The following is a 14,264-nucleotide window of genomic DNA, read 5'->3' on the forward strand; positions in this document are numbered from 1 at the left end:
AAAGCGTGCCAGGACAGGGGCCTTTAGTCCCTGTTGGTAGCTTCAACCGGAACTAATTCTTCCTTTACTCCCGGACGCAAAAAATACCGAGACTAAAGCCCAAAATCAAAGCGGATGAAAGATCATTTCTCTACTAGTGATCGCTTCACCGCTCTATGTAATCGTCTCGCTAATAATAATGAGACTTTTCTCTGTGTGCCATTATAAAAGATCGTAATCTCCTGTGTGCCCCTAGAAAAATTCAGCGGTCTTCAGCGCCACTACTCCAACTTTTTCGTGTCCTCCATGCCACTTCCGTCAGTTTGGGCTCTAACGCCGTCAAACTGCAGGTGTGAAAAGACGAAAATGCCCTCAAGTTCAAATATGTTATTAATTTTTTAGAGCATCTTAACGACTTCAAATGAAAAAACTCAAAACTAGAAAGTTGTAGATCTCATCGAGATCTATAATTTTCATATAAAAATTATTTTCATTTAATTCCGCAAAAAAATATGATTTGATATGATTAATATATCTTAGAAAAATCATATTTTTTTGCGAAATTAAATAAAAATAAAATTTATATGAAAATTATAGATCTCGACGAGATCTACAACTTTCTAGTTTTGAGTTTTTTCATTTGAAGTCATTAAGATGCTAAAAAATTAATAATATATTTGAACTTAAGGGCATTTTCGTCTTTTCACACCTGTAGTTTGACGGCGTTAAAGCCTAAACTGACGGAAGTGGCATGAAGGACACGAAAAAGTTAGAGTAGTGACGCTAAAGACCGCTGAATTTTTTCAGGGGCACACAGAAAATTACAAACTTTTATAATGGCACAGATGGAAAAGTCTCAATAATAATCAGGCGTTTCGCCCAGCCTGCGCTCTCTACCGCGGAACCGCCCACGCGCGCACGACGCCTACCTCCACCGGCGGAGCCTCTATGATTTCGTGAAGCCCACACCCCACAGATCTCCTCTGTTCGTGAGTCACTGACCGCGGCCAGGGTCATCACTGTAGCCAGCGGCCAGGGCAGGCATCAATCATGTACTAGTGCTAGCACCGCTCAGCAGTTAGCCTGTTTTCGTTGCTTCTTTTACCTTCCTGAATTTTCAGTCTAAAATCTACATAGTGTGCGTATTAGAAGTGATTGTTTGAGTAACATTTTATTAGCAATCAAGATTTCATGTTGCGTTTTGGAGAATTTTTTATGCTCGGCTATTTTGTCGTCAATTGTACTGTGACTTAACTATGACTACTAAAATTAATTTCTCCACTATTTATATACATATGGATTCAATTGATAAATTGTCCCCCTCTGTATTTCACTTCAGGCTCCGCCACTGCCTACCTCCGCAGCTCCCAGCGCGAACCCTAGGCCACCGCCGGTTCCTCCACGACGTCCGCCTGCTCCTCTTGCCCCATCGCGCCGCGGGTTCCAACCACCTCCACCGGAACCCTAGGGTAACCAGGAGACGACAGCATCGTCGTCGCGCCGCCCCCACCCGGCGCCCCTGTCCCGGCCATCGCGCGGCGTCGCGGCTCCGGCGCTCCGTGCCTCTGCAGGACCGTGGCCGGCCGTCGCCTGCTCAGCCTTGGGCCTTGTCCGCCTCGCGCGTCGTCGGCGGCCAGTATCGCCCCCTTTGCCCTTTGCCCGACGGCCTCCAGCATCCATCCAGCTGACCAGCTCGAGCTCGTCCTCGCCACTAATTTCAGAGCTAATCACCCCCCTGCCCGACTGTACACTAATTATGAACAATTAGCCTATTTTTAGTTAATGTGTATTCCAATTGCGTTTTCAGAAAAGAACATTGCACATAACCTGCCAGTCCGAACAAAACTGAGTTGTTGCATAGTGGATTGGTTCTACTTATATCCCACAAAAAAATCAATGTACCTACTACTGCAAGTTTTCATGAACCGAGAGCAAAAGGCCACAATAGAGGGACCAATCCAAGCACTATTTCCTTTCAGCGTTGGATGGTAAACTAACATGGAGATTGTATTCGCGGGACCAAACCATGAGCATTTATAGAGTGATGCTCTGACATTCCATGGTCAGGAAGATTCAGTACATTCGTTTTGGAATTAATGTTTGTTGTCTTCATGTTCAATTTTTGTCAACTGATATTCGATCGGACTATGACATTAATATTGGCAGGAACTGGACTGCATGACGAGTAGAGCAGAACATCAATACTGATTAGCACGCAGTTGGAAATTGCTACCAAAATTGAGTCATATCTACATTGGTTACGGTGGCGATCCTCCTTCTGGCTGCTATTACGGTGACATCTACCACCTCAACAGTAGGTGTTGGGTAAACCCCTCTCCCCCCTTACTGTCTCCCCTTCAGTTGCGCCCAGCCCTCCGTTTGCCTTTTGCATGCTCTGGATGTACAATTCACTGTCCTGTGAATGCAATAGCACAGAAATGCGGACTAGATTATGATGATAACTAAAAAATTGCCAATTGTTTATAGGAGAGCTCCTTGAGTGCATGTTAATCTTTTCACTTGTCAATCAACAACACAATTTCTGAGGCTAACTGAGGCTACACAAGGGGTAAGTTTGTTTCAATGGATGCCCATTTGCTTGTTTAGCATTATATATAGCCAAAGGTTGAGTTGTTCCATTTCCCCTGATGTATCCTGACTCTTAAGAATAAGGAGTCATGTTTTCCAAATTTATCTGCATTTGAGACATGAAAACTAATACATTTTTCAGTTGGACTTTCAAGCATTGAATTGCATGATATAGGCAGTAATACAGTATGCTGATGTCTAGAGTAGTTCTAAATGTTTGATTTGTTGATTAGTTTGGTATGGACAAAAGACTGAATTTGGACGCCCTGGCTACATTTTCAGTTGCTGATTAGTATTTAAATAATATCACAAATATCATCATGTTTATTATTCTGTTTCTAGGGAATTTGTACATAGCTTCTTTGTCACTTATGTATCAGGTGTTTTTTCTTTTCCTTTCCTTTTTTTAATTTCAATTATGTTTCCTTTGTGCCTCTGCAGTTGCTTGTGACACTAATCTGATCATGGGATCTTTTAGGTAATGCATATCATGTTGAGATGGGGAAGCTCCTGGAGTAGGACCAGCTCTCAATGCGTGGCATCCAATGCATCTGGGGCACGCCATCAGCTTGGTGCTGCAGTAGTACAGTGCACGACCAAGCAAAGCACTTGTGATGAAGGTTGAGTTCTACTACGAATTTGACATGCTCCAACCATTCCCTCGTGTTACTCCTTTTCTCTCTTATCCTTTTTCTTTCTTCTCTTTTGCTCAGATCTGACTTACTTCTTCCTTCCAACTAATCTGGTCTTCCTTCCAACTAATTTGGTCTTCCATTGATTTTCGATGCGAACTGATGATACATAATCATATCTACCATGCGTTCGTGTCAATGCTTCTATCATTAATCGATCTGTAATTTAGTTTAATTTGTTGCTTGATTAAGCTCCAGTAATAATCATACATGGTTCAAATACTCTGAATGAAAGTACAGACTATTTAGTTCCTGCCTGTAAAGTGTAGACTGTTGACACCAATAGTTAATCATGTATGACCCAACATTGTTTGTGATGCCTACTTTACATGATCGCCAGTTGAAAGGTCCTAATAGCTAGAGGGGGGTGAATAGCCTAATAAAATTTCTACAACAACACTTAACAAAATGGTTAGACAATTATGAGGCGAAGCGAGTGTTGCGCTAGCTTACTCAAAATGCAAGCCACCTACCACAATTCTAGTTTAGATAGTGTCGATCCACACAAAAGCTATGACACTATCCTATGTTAGTGTGCTCTCAAAGGCTAACTAAAGAGCCACACCAACCAAGCAAACAAGCTCTCACAACTAGCTACACTAAAGAGCTTGTCAACTAGTTTACGGTAAAGTAATGAGAGTGATTAGAATAGTTATACCGCTTTGTAGAGGAGTGAACCAATCAATCACAAGGATGAATAACAATGAAGACCAATCACCTCGGAATCAATGATAAACACAATGATTTTTACCGAGGTTCACTTGCTTGCCGGCAAGCTAGTCCTCGTTGTGGCGATTCACTCACTTGGAGGTTCACGCACTAATTGGCTTCACACGCCAAACCCTCAATAGGGTGCCGCACAACCAACACAAGATGAGGATCACACAAGCCACGAGCAATTCACTAGAGTACATTTTGGCTCTCCGCCGGGGAAAGGTCAAGAACCCCTCACAATCACCACGATCGGAGCCGGAGACAATCACCACCTCCGCTCGACGATCCTCGCTGCTCCAAGCCGTCTAGGTGGCGGCAACCACCAAGAGTAACAAGCAAAATCCGCAGCGAAACACGATCACCAAGTGCCTCTAGATGCAATCACTCAAGCAATGCACTTGGATCACTTCCAATCTCACTATGATGATGAATCAATGATGGAGATGAGTGGGAGGGCATTGGCTTAGCTCACAAGGTTGCTATGTCAATGAAAATGGCCAAAGATATGAGCCACAGCCGGCCATGGGGCTTAAATAGAAGCCCCCACGAAAAAGAGCCGTTGTACCCCTTTACTGGGTACACTGCGCTCTGACCAGACGCTCCGGTCCAACTGACCGGACCCTAGTCACAGCGTCCGGTCCACCGGTGGACGCCACGCGTCATCAGCTTCAAACGCTGTTCGTCAGATTTCAACGGCTATGAACCTGACCGGACGCTCTGGTTAAACTGACCGGACGCTGGAGCCTCAGCGTCCGGTCGAGTACAGTAAGGGTCGAAACCTGGTTTTCCTCGACCGGACGCGTCCGGTCCACCTCGATCAAACACAGCCCAGCGTCCGGTGGTAAACCCTTGCCTCTGTACCGCCAGTCAACACGACCGGACGCAGGCAGTCAGCGTCCGGTGCTTTTGGATCCAACGTCCGGTCACTTGACCGACGCTGGCATCTCCTCTGTTTTCACTTCTAACTTCTTCGTCCTTGCTCCAATGTGCCAACCACCAAGTGTATCACCTTGTGCACATGTGTTAGCATATTTTCACAAATATTTTCAAGGGTGTTAGCATTCCACTAGATCCTAAATGCATATGCAATGAGTTAGAGCATCTAGTGGCACTTTGATAACCGCATTCCGATACGAGTTTCACCCCTCTTAATAGTACGGCTATCAAACCTAAATGTGATCACACTCTCTAAGTGTCTTGATCACCAAAACAAAATAGCTCCTACAAGTTATACCTTTGCCTTGAGCCTTTTGTTTTTCTCTTCTTCTTTTCAAGTTTAAGCCCTTGATCATCTCCATGCCATCACCATTGTCATGCTATGATCTTCATTAGCTTCTCTACTTGAAGTGTGCTACCTATCTCATGATCACTTGATAAACTAGGTTAGCACTTAGGGTTTTTATCAATTCACCAAAACCAAACAAGAGCTTTCAATCTTCCCCTTTTTGGTAATTGATGACAACCCTTATACAAAGATATGAATTGAAATTAAATTGAATCCATGTTGCTTGCCTAAGCATATTTACCATGTGTAAAAGGATATGGACAAGTTTCATGAACCCTAAGTGGTAGCAATTGCTCCCCCTACATATGTGCTAAGAATTTGGATTGTAGCTTGCACATATGCTTAGATAGGAAATGTAGGAGTCAATGTCTACCATATGATGCTAAGGTATAAAAGATGTACCTTTGAAGCGTGATACCAATCGGAGTGCACCAATATACCATCCTTAGCACCATGGTTAGTTCTATATCACTTGGAAACATACTTTGAAAAGATATCACTTGTAAAGACTTACTTGGAAATGAAAGTTATCTAGTGATTTCATTTCATCATTCAATCTTACAACTAACATTTATCACATAAGCATGGATGTGTAAATTTAATACTTGTGCCATACAAGCAAACATATGAAATGCACATTCAAATGCATCATACAAGTTCATGAGCTTGCTCCCTCTACTTGTGTGCTCAAAATTTTAGTTGATCATTTTTCTTTGTTATATCTCTCCTCCTATGTCATATATCTAGATATCTTTATTGTTTCTCTCCCTCTAGTTTCTCTCTCCCCCTTATCCCCCTTATCTTTGGTTCTCTCCCCCTTTGTCATCAATGACCACAAAGGTTCTAAATAGAATTACTTGTAGGGTCGAGATTATCAATGTCAATCAATGGGGTGAGGGTCATTTTCTCAAATTTGGTTCAATTCTAGATTATTTCCCAAAGATATTTAACTCGGTTTGATCCAAGGACAAGCTTCTTCACACCTCCAAATAAGGGTTATCTTGTACCATGTTGAGTTAAACACTTATAGTTCATTTTCTAGATTAAACACTAGGTTTACAAGCTCACAAACATGTCATATGCCATCACTAGATCAAGTCAAACATAGAAGCAATAGTGATACCATATAGACATTTAAAATCATTTGATTTTCATGAATGAGCCTAATAAGATAGAATCACTTGCAAGTTCCTAATAAGATTAAAAAAATACTAGATGCACTAAACATGTCCTCAGCAAGGATGTATGTCATGCCAATCAACTTTTACCTTGGATTGCTCGAAGGAGAGGCATGTCATATGAGTGGGGGTGCATCAACACATATTTGAGAAATCCAATATGTTCAACTCAATCCTTAGCTTGCAAAACCTTTTCTCATCCAATGGCTTGGTGAATATATCGGCAAGTTGATCTTCGGTGCCTACACTCTCAATGCAAATGTCCCCTTTTTGTTGGTGATCTCTTATGAAATGGTGACAGACATCAATGTGCTTTGTTCTTGCATGTTGAACCGGATTGTTTGTCAACTTGATTGCACTCTCATTGTCACATAGCAATGGCACTTTCTTGAACTTGATTCCAAAGTCACTCAAGGTGGCCTTCATCCAAAGTATTTGTGCACAACAACTACCGGTGGATATGTATTCGGCTTCGGCGGTTGATAATGCAACATTATTTTGCTTCTTTGATGACCATGAAACAAGTGATCTTCCCAATAATTGACATGTGCCCGAGGTGCTCTTCCTTTCAACCTTGCATCCCGCATAATCCGAGTCGGAGTAGCCAACTAGCTCAAACTTTGCTCCTTTGGGATACCACAAACTAACCTTTGGTGTATGCTTCAAGTACCTCAATATTCTCTTTGTAGCCTTCAAATGACTTTCTCTTGGTGAGGCTTGAAATCTTGCACACATGCATACACTAAACATGACATCCGGCCTTGATGCGGTCACAGAGAGTAGGCTTCCAATCATAGACCGATACAACTTTTGATCTACCATATTTCCACTTGCATCACTATCCAAGTTGCCATTGGTTCCCATTGGTGTGCTAATGACTTTGCTATCAATCATTCCAAACTTCTTGATCATGTCCTTGATGTACTTGCCTTGACTTATAAATATACCATTCTTCCATTGCTTGATTTGAAGACCAAGGAAGTAACTCAATTCTCCAATCATGGACATTTCAAACTCATTAGCCATCATCTTTCCAAACTCATCACAAAATTCTTGATTGGTTGATCCAAATATGATGTCATCAACATAGATTTGCAATACAAATAGATCTTTTCCAATCTTCTTGATGAAAAGAGTGGTGTCAACCTTGCCCATGGTGAACCCTTTAGAGAGTAGGAAATCTCTCAATCTCTCATACCATGCTCTAGGTGCTTGCTTCAAGTCATACAATGCCTTCTTCAACTTGTACACATGGTTGGGCTTCTTATCATCTTCAAAACCGGGAGGTTGCTCAACATATACTTCTTCATTGATGTAGCCATTGAGAAATGCACTCTTAACATCCATTTGATAGAGCTTGATGTTGTGAGCACAAGCATAGGCTAGCAAGATTCTTATTGCTTCCAATCTAGCAACCGGGGCATATGTTTCTCCAAAGTCAAGACCTTCAACTTGAGTATAGCCTTGTGCTACCAATCTTGCTTTGTTCCTTACTACTATCCCATCTTGATCTTACTTGTTTCTAAAGACCCATTTGGTTCCAATTACATTGTGTCCCTTTGATCTTTCTACCAACTCCCATACTTGATTTCTTGTGAAGTTGTTTAGCTCTTCATGCATAGCATTAACCCAATCAACATCTTTTAATGCTTCATCTATCTTCTTTGGTTCAATGGATGACACAAATGAGAAGTGTTCACAAAATGATGCCAATCTTGATCTTGTTTGTACACCTCTTGAAATATCTCCAATGATTGTATCCAAAGGATGATCTCTTGCAATACTTGTTGGTTGGAGTAATGGAACTTGATTGCTTGCACTTGCTAGATCATTGAGTTGAGATGATGGTCTAGCCACTTGATCTTGATCAATGTCATGAGAGTTACTAGCTTGATTTGTATCATCTTGCACATTTGAGTTAGAGAGCACTTGCACTTGATCATCTTCATCATCATTCACTTGCCTAGGCCTCAATACACCAACATCTATGTTCTTCATGGCATTTGAAAGTTGAATGCCTCTAACATCTTCTAAGTTCTCATTCTCTTCTTGTGAACCCTTGGTTTCATCAAATTCAACATCATGAACTTCCTCAAGAGTACCACTATCCAAATTCCAAACTCTATATGCTTTGCTTGTACTGGAATAGCCAAGTAGGAATCCTTCATCACATTTCTTATCAAACTTGTCCAATCTAGTGCCTTTCTTCAAGATATAGCATTTGCAACCAAAGACCCGAAAATATGCAATGTTGGGCTTTCTACCATTCAAGAGCTCATATGGTGTCTTCTCTTTTAATCGGTGACAATAGAGGCGGTTGCTACAATAGCAAGCCGTGTTGATAGCTTCGGCCTAAAAAGATTGACTCACATTGTACTCACTAAGCATAGATCTTGCCATATCAATGAGTGTTCTATTCTTCCTCTCAACAAGGCCATTTGATTGAGGAGTGTACTTGGTCGAGAATTGATGTCTAATTCCAAATTCATCACATAACTCATCAATTCTAGTGTTCTTGAACTCACTACCGTTGTCACTTTTAACTCTCTTGATGGTTGTTTCAAATTCATTGTGAATGCCTTTGACAAATGATTTGAATGTTGCAAATACATCACTTTTGTCCACTAGAAAGAATACCTATGTGTATCTAGTGTAGTCATCCACTATCACAAAGCCATATTTATTTCCACCGATACTAGTATATTGTGTTGGCCCAAACAAGTCCATGTGCAATAACACAAATGCTTTACTAGTGCTCATCATGCTTTTCTTAGGATGGGTGTTTCCAACTTGTTTGCCGGCTTGACAAGAGCTACAAAGCTTATCCTTTTCAAACACAACATCTTTCAAGCCTTTAACTAAGTCATGCTTAATCAATCTATTCAATTGTTTTATTCCAACATGATCAAGCCTTCTATGCCATAACCAACCCATGCTAGACTTAGTGAACAAGCATGTGGATAATTTAGCTTCACTAGCATTGAAATCAACCAAGTATAGATTCTCATATCTAAAGCCTTTGAAGATCAAGTTAGAGCCATCTACACTTATGATCTCTACATCATCTATTCCAAATATGCACTTGAATCCAAGATCACACAATTAAGCTACGGATAGCAAATTGAAATTCAAGCTCTCTACTAGCAACACATTGGATATGCTCATGTCATTGGATATTGCAATCTTACCAAGCCCTTTGACCTTGCCTTTGCCATTATCACCAAATGTGATACTATCATAACCATCATTGCCATTGGTGTTGATTGAGTTGAACATTCTTGGATCACCGGTCATGTGTTGAGTACACCCACTATCAAGAACCCAATGCCTTCCTCCGGCTTTGTAATTGACCTACAAAAGAAGATCAATTCCTTTTAGGTACCCAAATTTGCTTGGGTCCTTGAAGGTTAGTCACTAGGCTCTTTGGCACCCAAATGACTTTCTTCTTTGAGCCCATCCATGGTTTGCCAATGAACTTAGCCTTTACACCATTTGTACCCTTAGTAAGCATATAGCATGAATCAAGCTTAATAAAGGATACATTAGTATTTTTGTTCTTATTTTTGCATTCTTGCTCTTTGTGACCCACTTGCTTGCAACTAGTGCAAAACCAACTATTGTTCTTCACAAAACTAGTCTTGTAAGGAGCAAAGGTAGCTTTGCCTTTCTTGGGGGTATAGCCCAATCCCTCTTTGTAGAGAGAAGCTCTTTGGCTACCCAAGGCCATAAGCAAGCGGTCCTCACCACCGTAAGCCTTAGCTAGGTTGTGAGTGAGCATAGTGACCTCCTTCTTGAGGTTCTCATTCTCAACCGCTAGTGAGGCATCACAAGTGAGACCATCACTACTAGATGAGGTAGAAGTGGAAGTGCTACAAGAAGGGTTAGTAGGAGCAATAATGATAGGCATAGATAGTGGTTCATCAATTATATCACAAGTTAAGCCTACATTGCAAGTTTCAACATGCTTTTTATTTTGCTCATCAAGCAAAGAGGAATGAGCCTTTTCAAGCTTTTTGTGAGCTTTGCCAAGCTTCTCATTGGCTTCCTCTAGCCTCCCATGAGATGCATTGAGCTCATCAAAGGCTTGCTTAAGGTCTTTTAGTTCCTTACGCAAGCTTTTGCATTCCCTTCTCTTGATATCAAAGTGTTCTCTAGCATCTTCTAACATGTCAAATAATTCATCCTTAGTAGGTTCATCATCATCACTATCACTATCATTTTTATTTTCATGTTCATTATCATTAACATGTTCTTCATCACTTTCATCATCATAAGATTGTACCTTAGTGGCCTTAGCCATGAAGCATGATGAAGATTCGAAGAGAGAAGACTTCTCATTTATAGCAATACTTGCAAGAACCTTCTTCTTGGTGGTCTTGTTATCATCACTATCATCATCATCATCACTTGAGGAAGCATCACTATCCCAAGTGACTACATATGAACCACCCTTCTTTTTCTTGAAGGCCATCTTGTCCTTCTTCTCTTTCTTTTCTTTCTTGTCCTTCTTCTTGTTCTTCTTGTTGTCATCATCATTGTCACTATTGTATGGGCATTGAGCAACAAGATGATCTTTGCTTCCACACTTGAAGCACCTTCTTGACTCTTCTTTGTTCTTGAATGAAGACTTCTTTCTTCTGGCACGATAGCCCTTCTTCACCATGAACTTGCCAAATCTCTTGACAAATAGAGCCATCCTTTCATCATCATCATCATCCCAAGATTCATCTTCTTCACTTGATGTTTCTTGCTTTGCTTTGCCCTTGGATGATGTGGCTTTGAATGCCACGCTCTTCTTCTTGTCATCTTTCTTGTCATCTTTCTTCTCCCTCTTTTATTCCTTCTCATCATCATCTCTATAGGCATCATCGGTCATGATATCTCCCAAGATTTGATTTGGTGTCATTGTATCCAAACCGGACCTCACAAGGATAGTGACCAATGTACCAAATCTTGAGGGTAAGCATCTCAAGAACTTATTTGAGAACTCCTTGTCCTCAATCTTCTCACCAAGTGCCTTGAGATCATTTACAAACACTTCCATCCGATGGAACATGTCCGGCACACTTTCATCTTCCTTCATCTTGAAGCTAGCAAATTTATCCTTGAGGATGTATGCCTTTGCACCTTTGATTGCCTTGGTGCCCTCAAATGATTCTTCCAATTTCTTCCATGCCTCATGAGCTCTCTCAATGTTCTTGATTTGCTCAAATGTTCTCTCATTCAAAGCATCATGGATGGCACTAAGAGCAATATCATTGTTTTGGAGTAGTAATTCTTCGGCGGCGGTGGGAGTTTCTTTATCTTCAATCTCAATTTTTGTTTCTACCACCTTCCAAATCTTCCTATTGATTGACTTGATATATGTTGTCATCTTAGCCTTCCAATAGGGATAATTTGTGCCATCAAATTGGGGTGGCTTCTTGGTGTTGTTGATTTGAGCCATTTTTACACCGAAGGTTGTTAAGCCTCAAATAACGGTGACCTCGACTCTGATACCACTTGAAAGGTCCTAATGGCTAGAGGGGGGTGAATAGCCTAATAAAATTTCTACAACAACACTTAACAAAATGGTTAGACAATTATGAGGCGAAGCGAGTGTTGCGCTTGCTTACTCAAAATGCAAGCCACCTACCACAATTCTAGTTTAGATAGTGTCGATCCACACAAAAGCTATGACACTATCCTATGTTAGTATGCTCTCAAAGGCTAACTAAAGAGCCACACCAACCAAGCAAGCAAGCTCTCACAACTAGCTACACTAAAGAGCTTGTCAACTAGTTTGCGGTAAAGTAATGAGAGTGATTAGAATAGTTATACCACTTTGTAGAGGAGTGAACCAATCAATCACAAGGATGAATAACAATGAAGACCAATCACCTCGAAATCAATGATGAACACAATGATTTTTACCAAGGTTCACTTGCTTGCTGGCAAGCTAGTCCTTGTTGTGGCGATTCACTCACTTGGAGGTTCACGCGCTAATTGGCTTCACACGCCAAACCCTCAATAGGGTGCCGCACAACCAACACAAGATGAGGATCACACAAGCCACGGACAATTCACTAGAGTACCTTTTGGCTCTCTACCGGGGAAAGGTCAAGAACCCCTCACAATCACCACGATCGGAGCCGGAGACAATCACCACCTCCACTCGACGATCCTCCATGCTTCAAGCCATCTAGGTGGCGGCAACCACCAAGAGTAACAAGCGAAATCCACAGCGAAACACGATCACCAAGTGCCTCTAGATGCAATCACTCAAGCAATGCACTTGGATCACTCCCAATCTCACTATGATGATAAATCAATGATGGAGATGAGTGGGAGGGCTTTGGCTTAGCTCACAAGGTTGCTATGTCAATGAAAATGGCCAAAGATGTGAGCCACAGCCGGCCATGTGGCTTAAATAGAAGCCCCCATGAAATAGAGCCGTTGTACCCCTTCACTGGGTACACTGCGCTCTGACCGGACGCTCCGGTCCAACTGACCGGACCCTGGTCACAGCGTCTGGTCCACCGATGGATGCCACGCATCATCAGCTTCAAACGCTGTTCGTCAGATTTCAACGGCTATGAACCTGACTGGACGCTCCGGTTAAACTAACCGGACGCTGGAGCCTCAGCGTCCGGTCGAGTACAGTAAGGGTCAAAACTTGGTTTTCCTCGACCGGACGCGTCCGGTCCACCTCGACCAGACACAGCCCAGCGTCTGGTGGTAAACCCTAGCCTCTGTACCGCCAGTCAACGCGACCGAACGTAGGCAGTCAGTGTCCGGTGCTTTTGGATCCAGCGTCCGGTCACTTGACCGACGCTGGCATCTCCTCTGTTTTCACTTCTAACTTCTTCACCCTTGCTCCAATGTGCCAACCACCAAGTGTATCACCTTGTGCACATGTGTTAGCATATTTTCACAAATATTTTCAAGGGTGTTAGCATTCCACTAGATCCTAAATGCATATGCAATGAGTTAGAGCATCTAGTGGTACTTTGATAACCGCATTCCGATACGAGTTTCACCCCTCTTAATAGTACGGCTATCAAACCTAAATGTGATCACACTCTCTAAGTGTCTTGATCACCAAAACAAAATAGCTCCTACAAGTTATACCTTTGCCTTGAGCCTTTTGTTTTTCTCTTTCTTCTTTTCAAGTTTAAGCCCTTGATCATCTCCATGCCATCACCATTGTCATGCTATGATCTTCATTAGCTTCTCTACTTGAAGTGTGCTACCTATCTTATGATCACTTGATAAACTAGGTTAGCACTTAGGGTTTCATCAATTCACCAAAACCAAACAAGAGCTTTCACCAGTGCCTAATTCCAGTTAGATAGTGCCCGGTTTATAAACCCGGGGTCCCCAATGGACCCGCTTCCCTGCAATACTTGGTCCAACAGGCAGCACAACAACAGCGCGCGTCTAGGCCGACCCAGATACACAATGACAGGCTGAGACCACGATCCAATCCCCGACCGCTCCGGCCAGGAGACCTAGTCGGAGCCCCAACCGGAAGGCCTAGCCATGGTGGGACCACAGTCCGACTCTGACCCCATTCCTCCGACCGAGGATATGTCGGACCTTTGCTCGCCTCTCTTTACTGACCGACACGGTCGGGGCCGACTGGGAACGACCGACCAGGACGCCTGCTCAGTGTGGGCCCGGGGAGCAGGCGGAGCAGATAAGGTAGACGCTCAAGTCAACTGCAATACCAAGGACCGTACCCTGTCATGCCCTGCGCACCTGCAGGACGATGCCGACAGGCCATGTCAGACGGACACTATATAGCCTGCCAGACATGTCAGAGCAAATACAGTATTGTGGCCGCCG

General features: G+C 42.4%; 1 long non-coding RNA gene across 1 annotated transcript; it reads left to right on the forward strand.

Annotated features, from left to right (window-relative positions):
• The first annotated feature begins 1,312 nt into the window (after positions 1 to 1,312).
• On the forward strand, positions 1,313 to 3,458 carry LOC136494124 (uncharacterized). Its single transcript, XR_010768520.1, has 4 exons — positions 1,313 to 2,041; positions 2,146 to 2,304; positions 2,467 to 2,548; positions 3,047 to 3,458. It is a non-coding gene; the product is annotated as an uncharacterized lncRNA (long non-coding RNA).
• The last annotated feature ends 10,806 nt before the right edge of the window (positions 3,459 to 14,264 follow it).

This window comes from Miscanthus floridulus, chromosome 11 (genome assembly GCF_019320115.1).
Source record: "Miscanthus floridulus cultivar M001 chromosome 11, ASM1932011v1, whole genome shotgun sequence".
Classification (NCBI taxonomy): Eukaryota; Viridiplantae; Streptophyta; class Magnoliopsida; order Poales; family Poaceae; genus Miscanthus; species Miscanthus floridulus.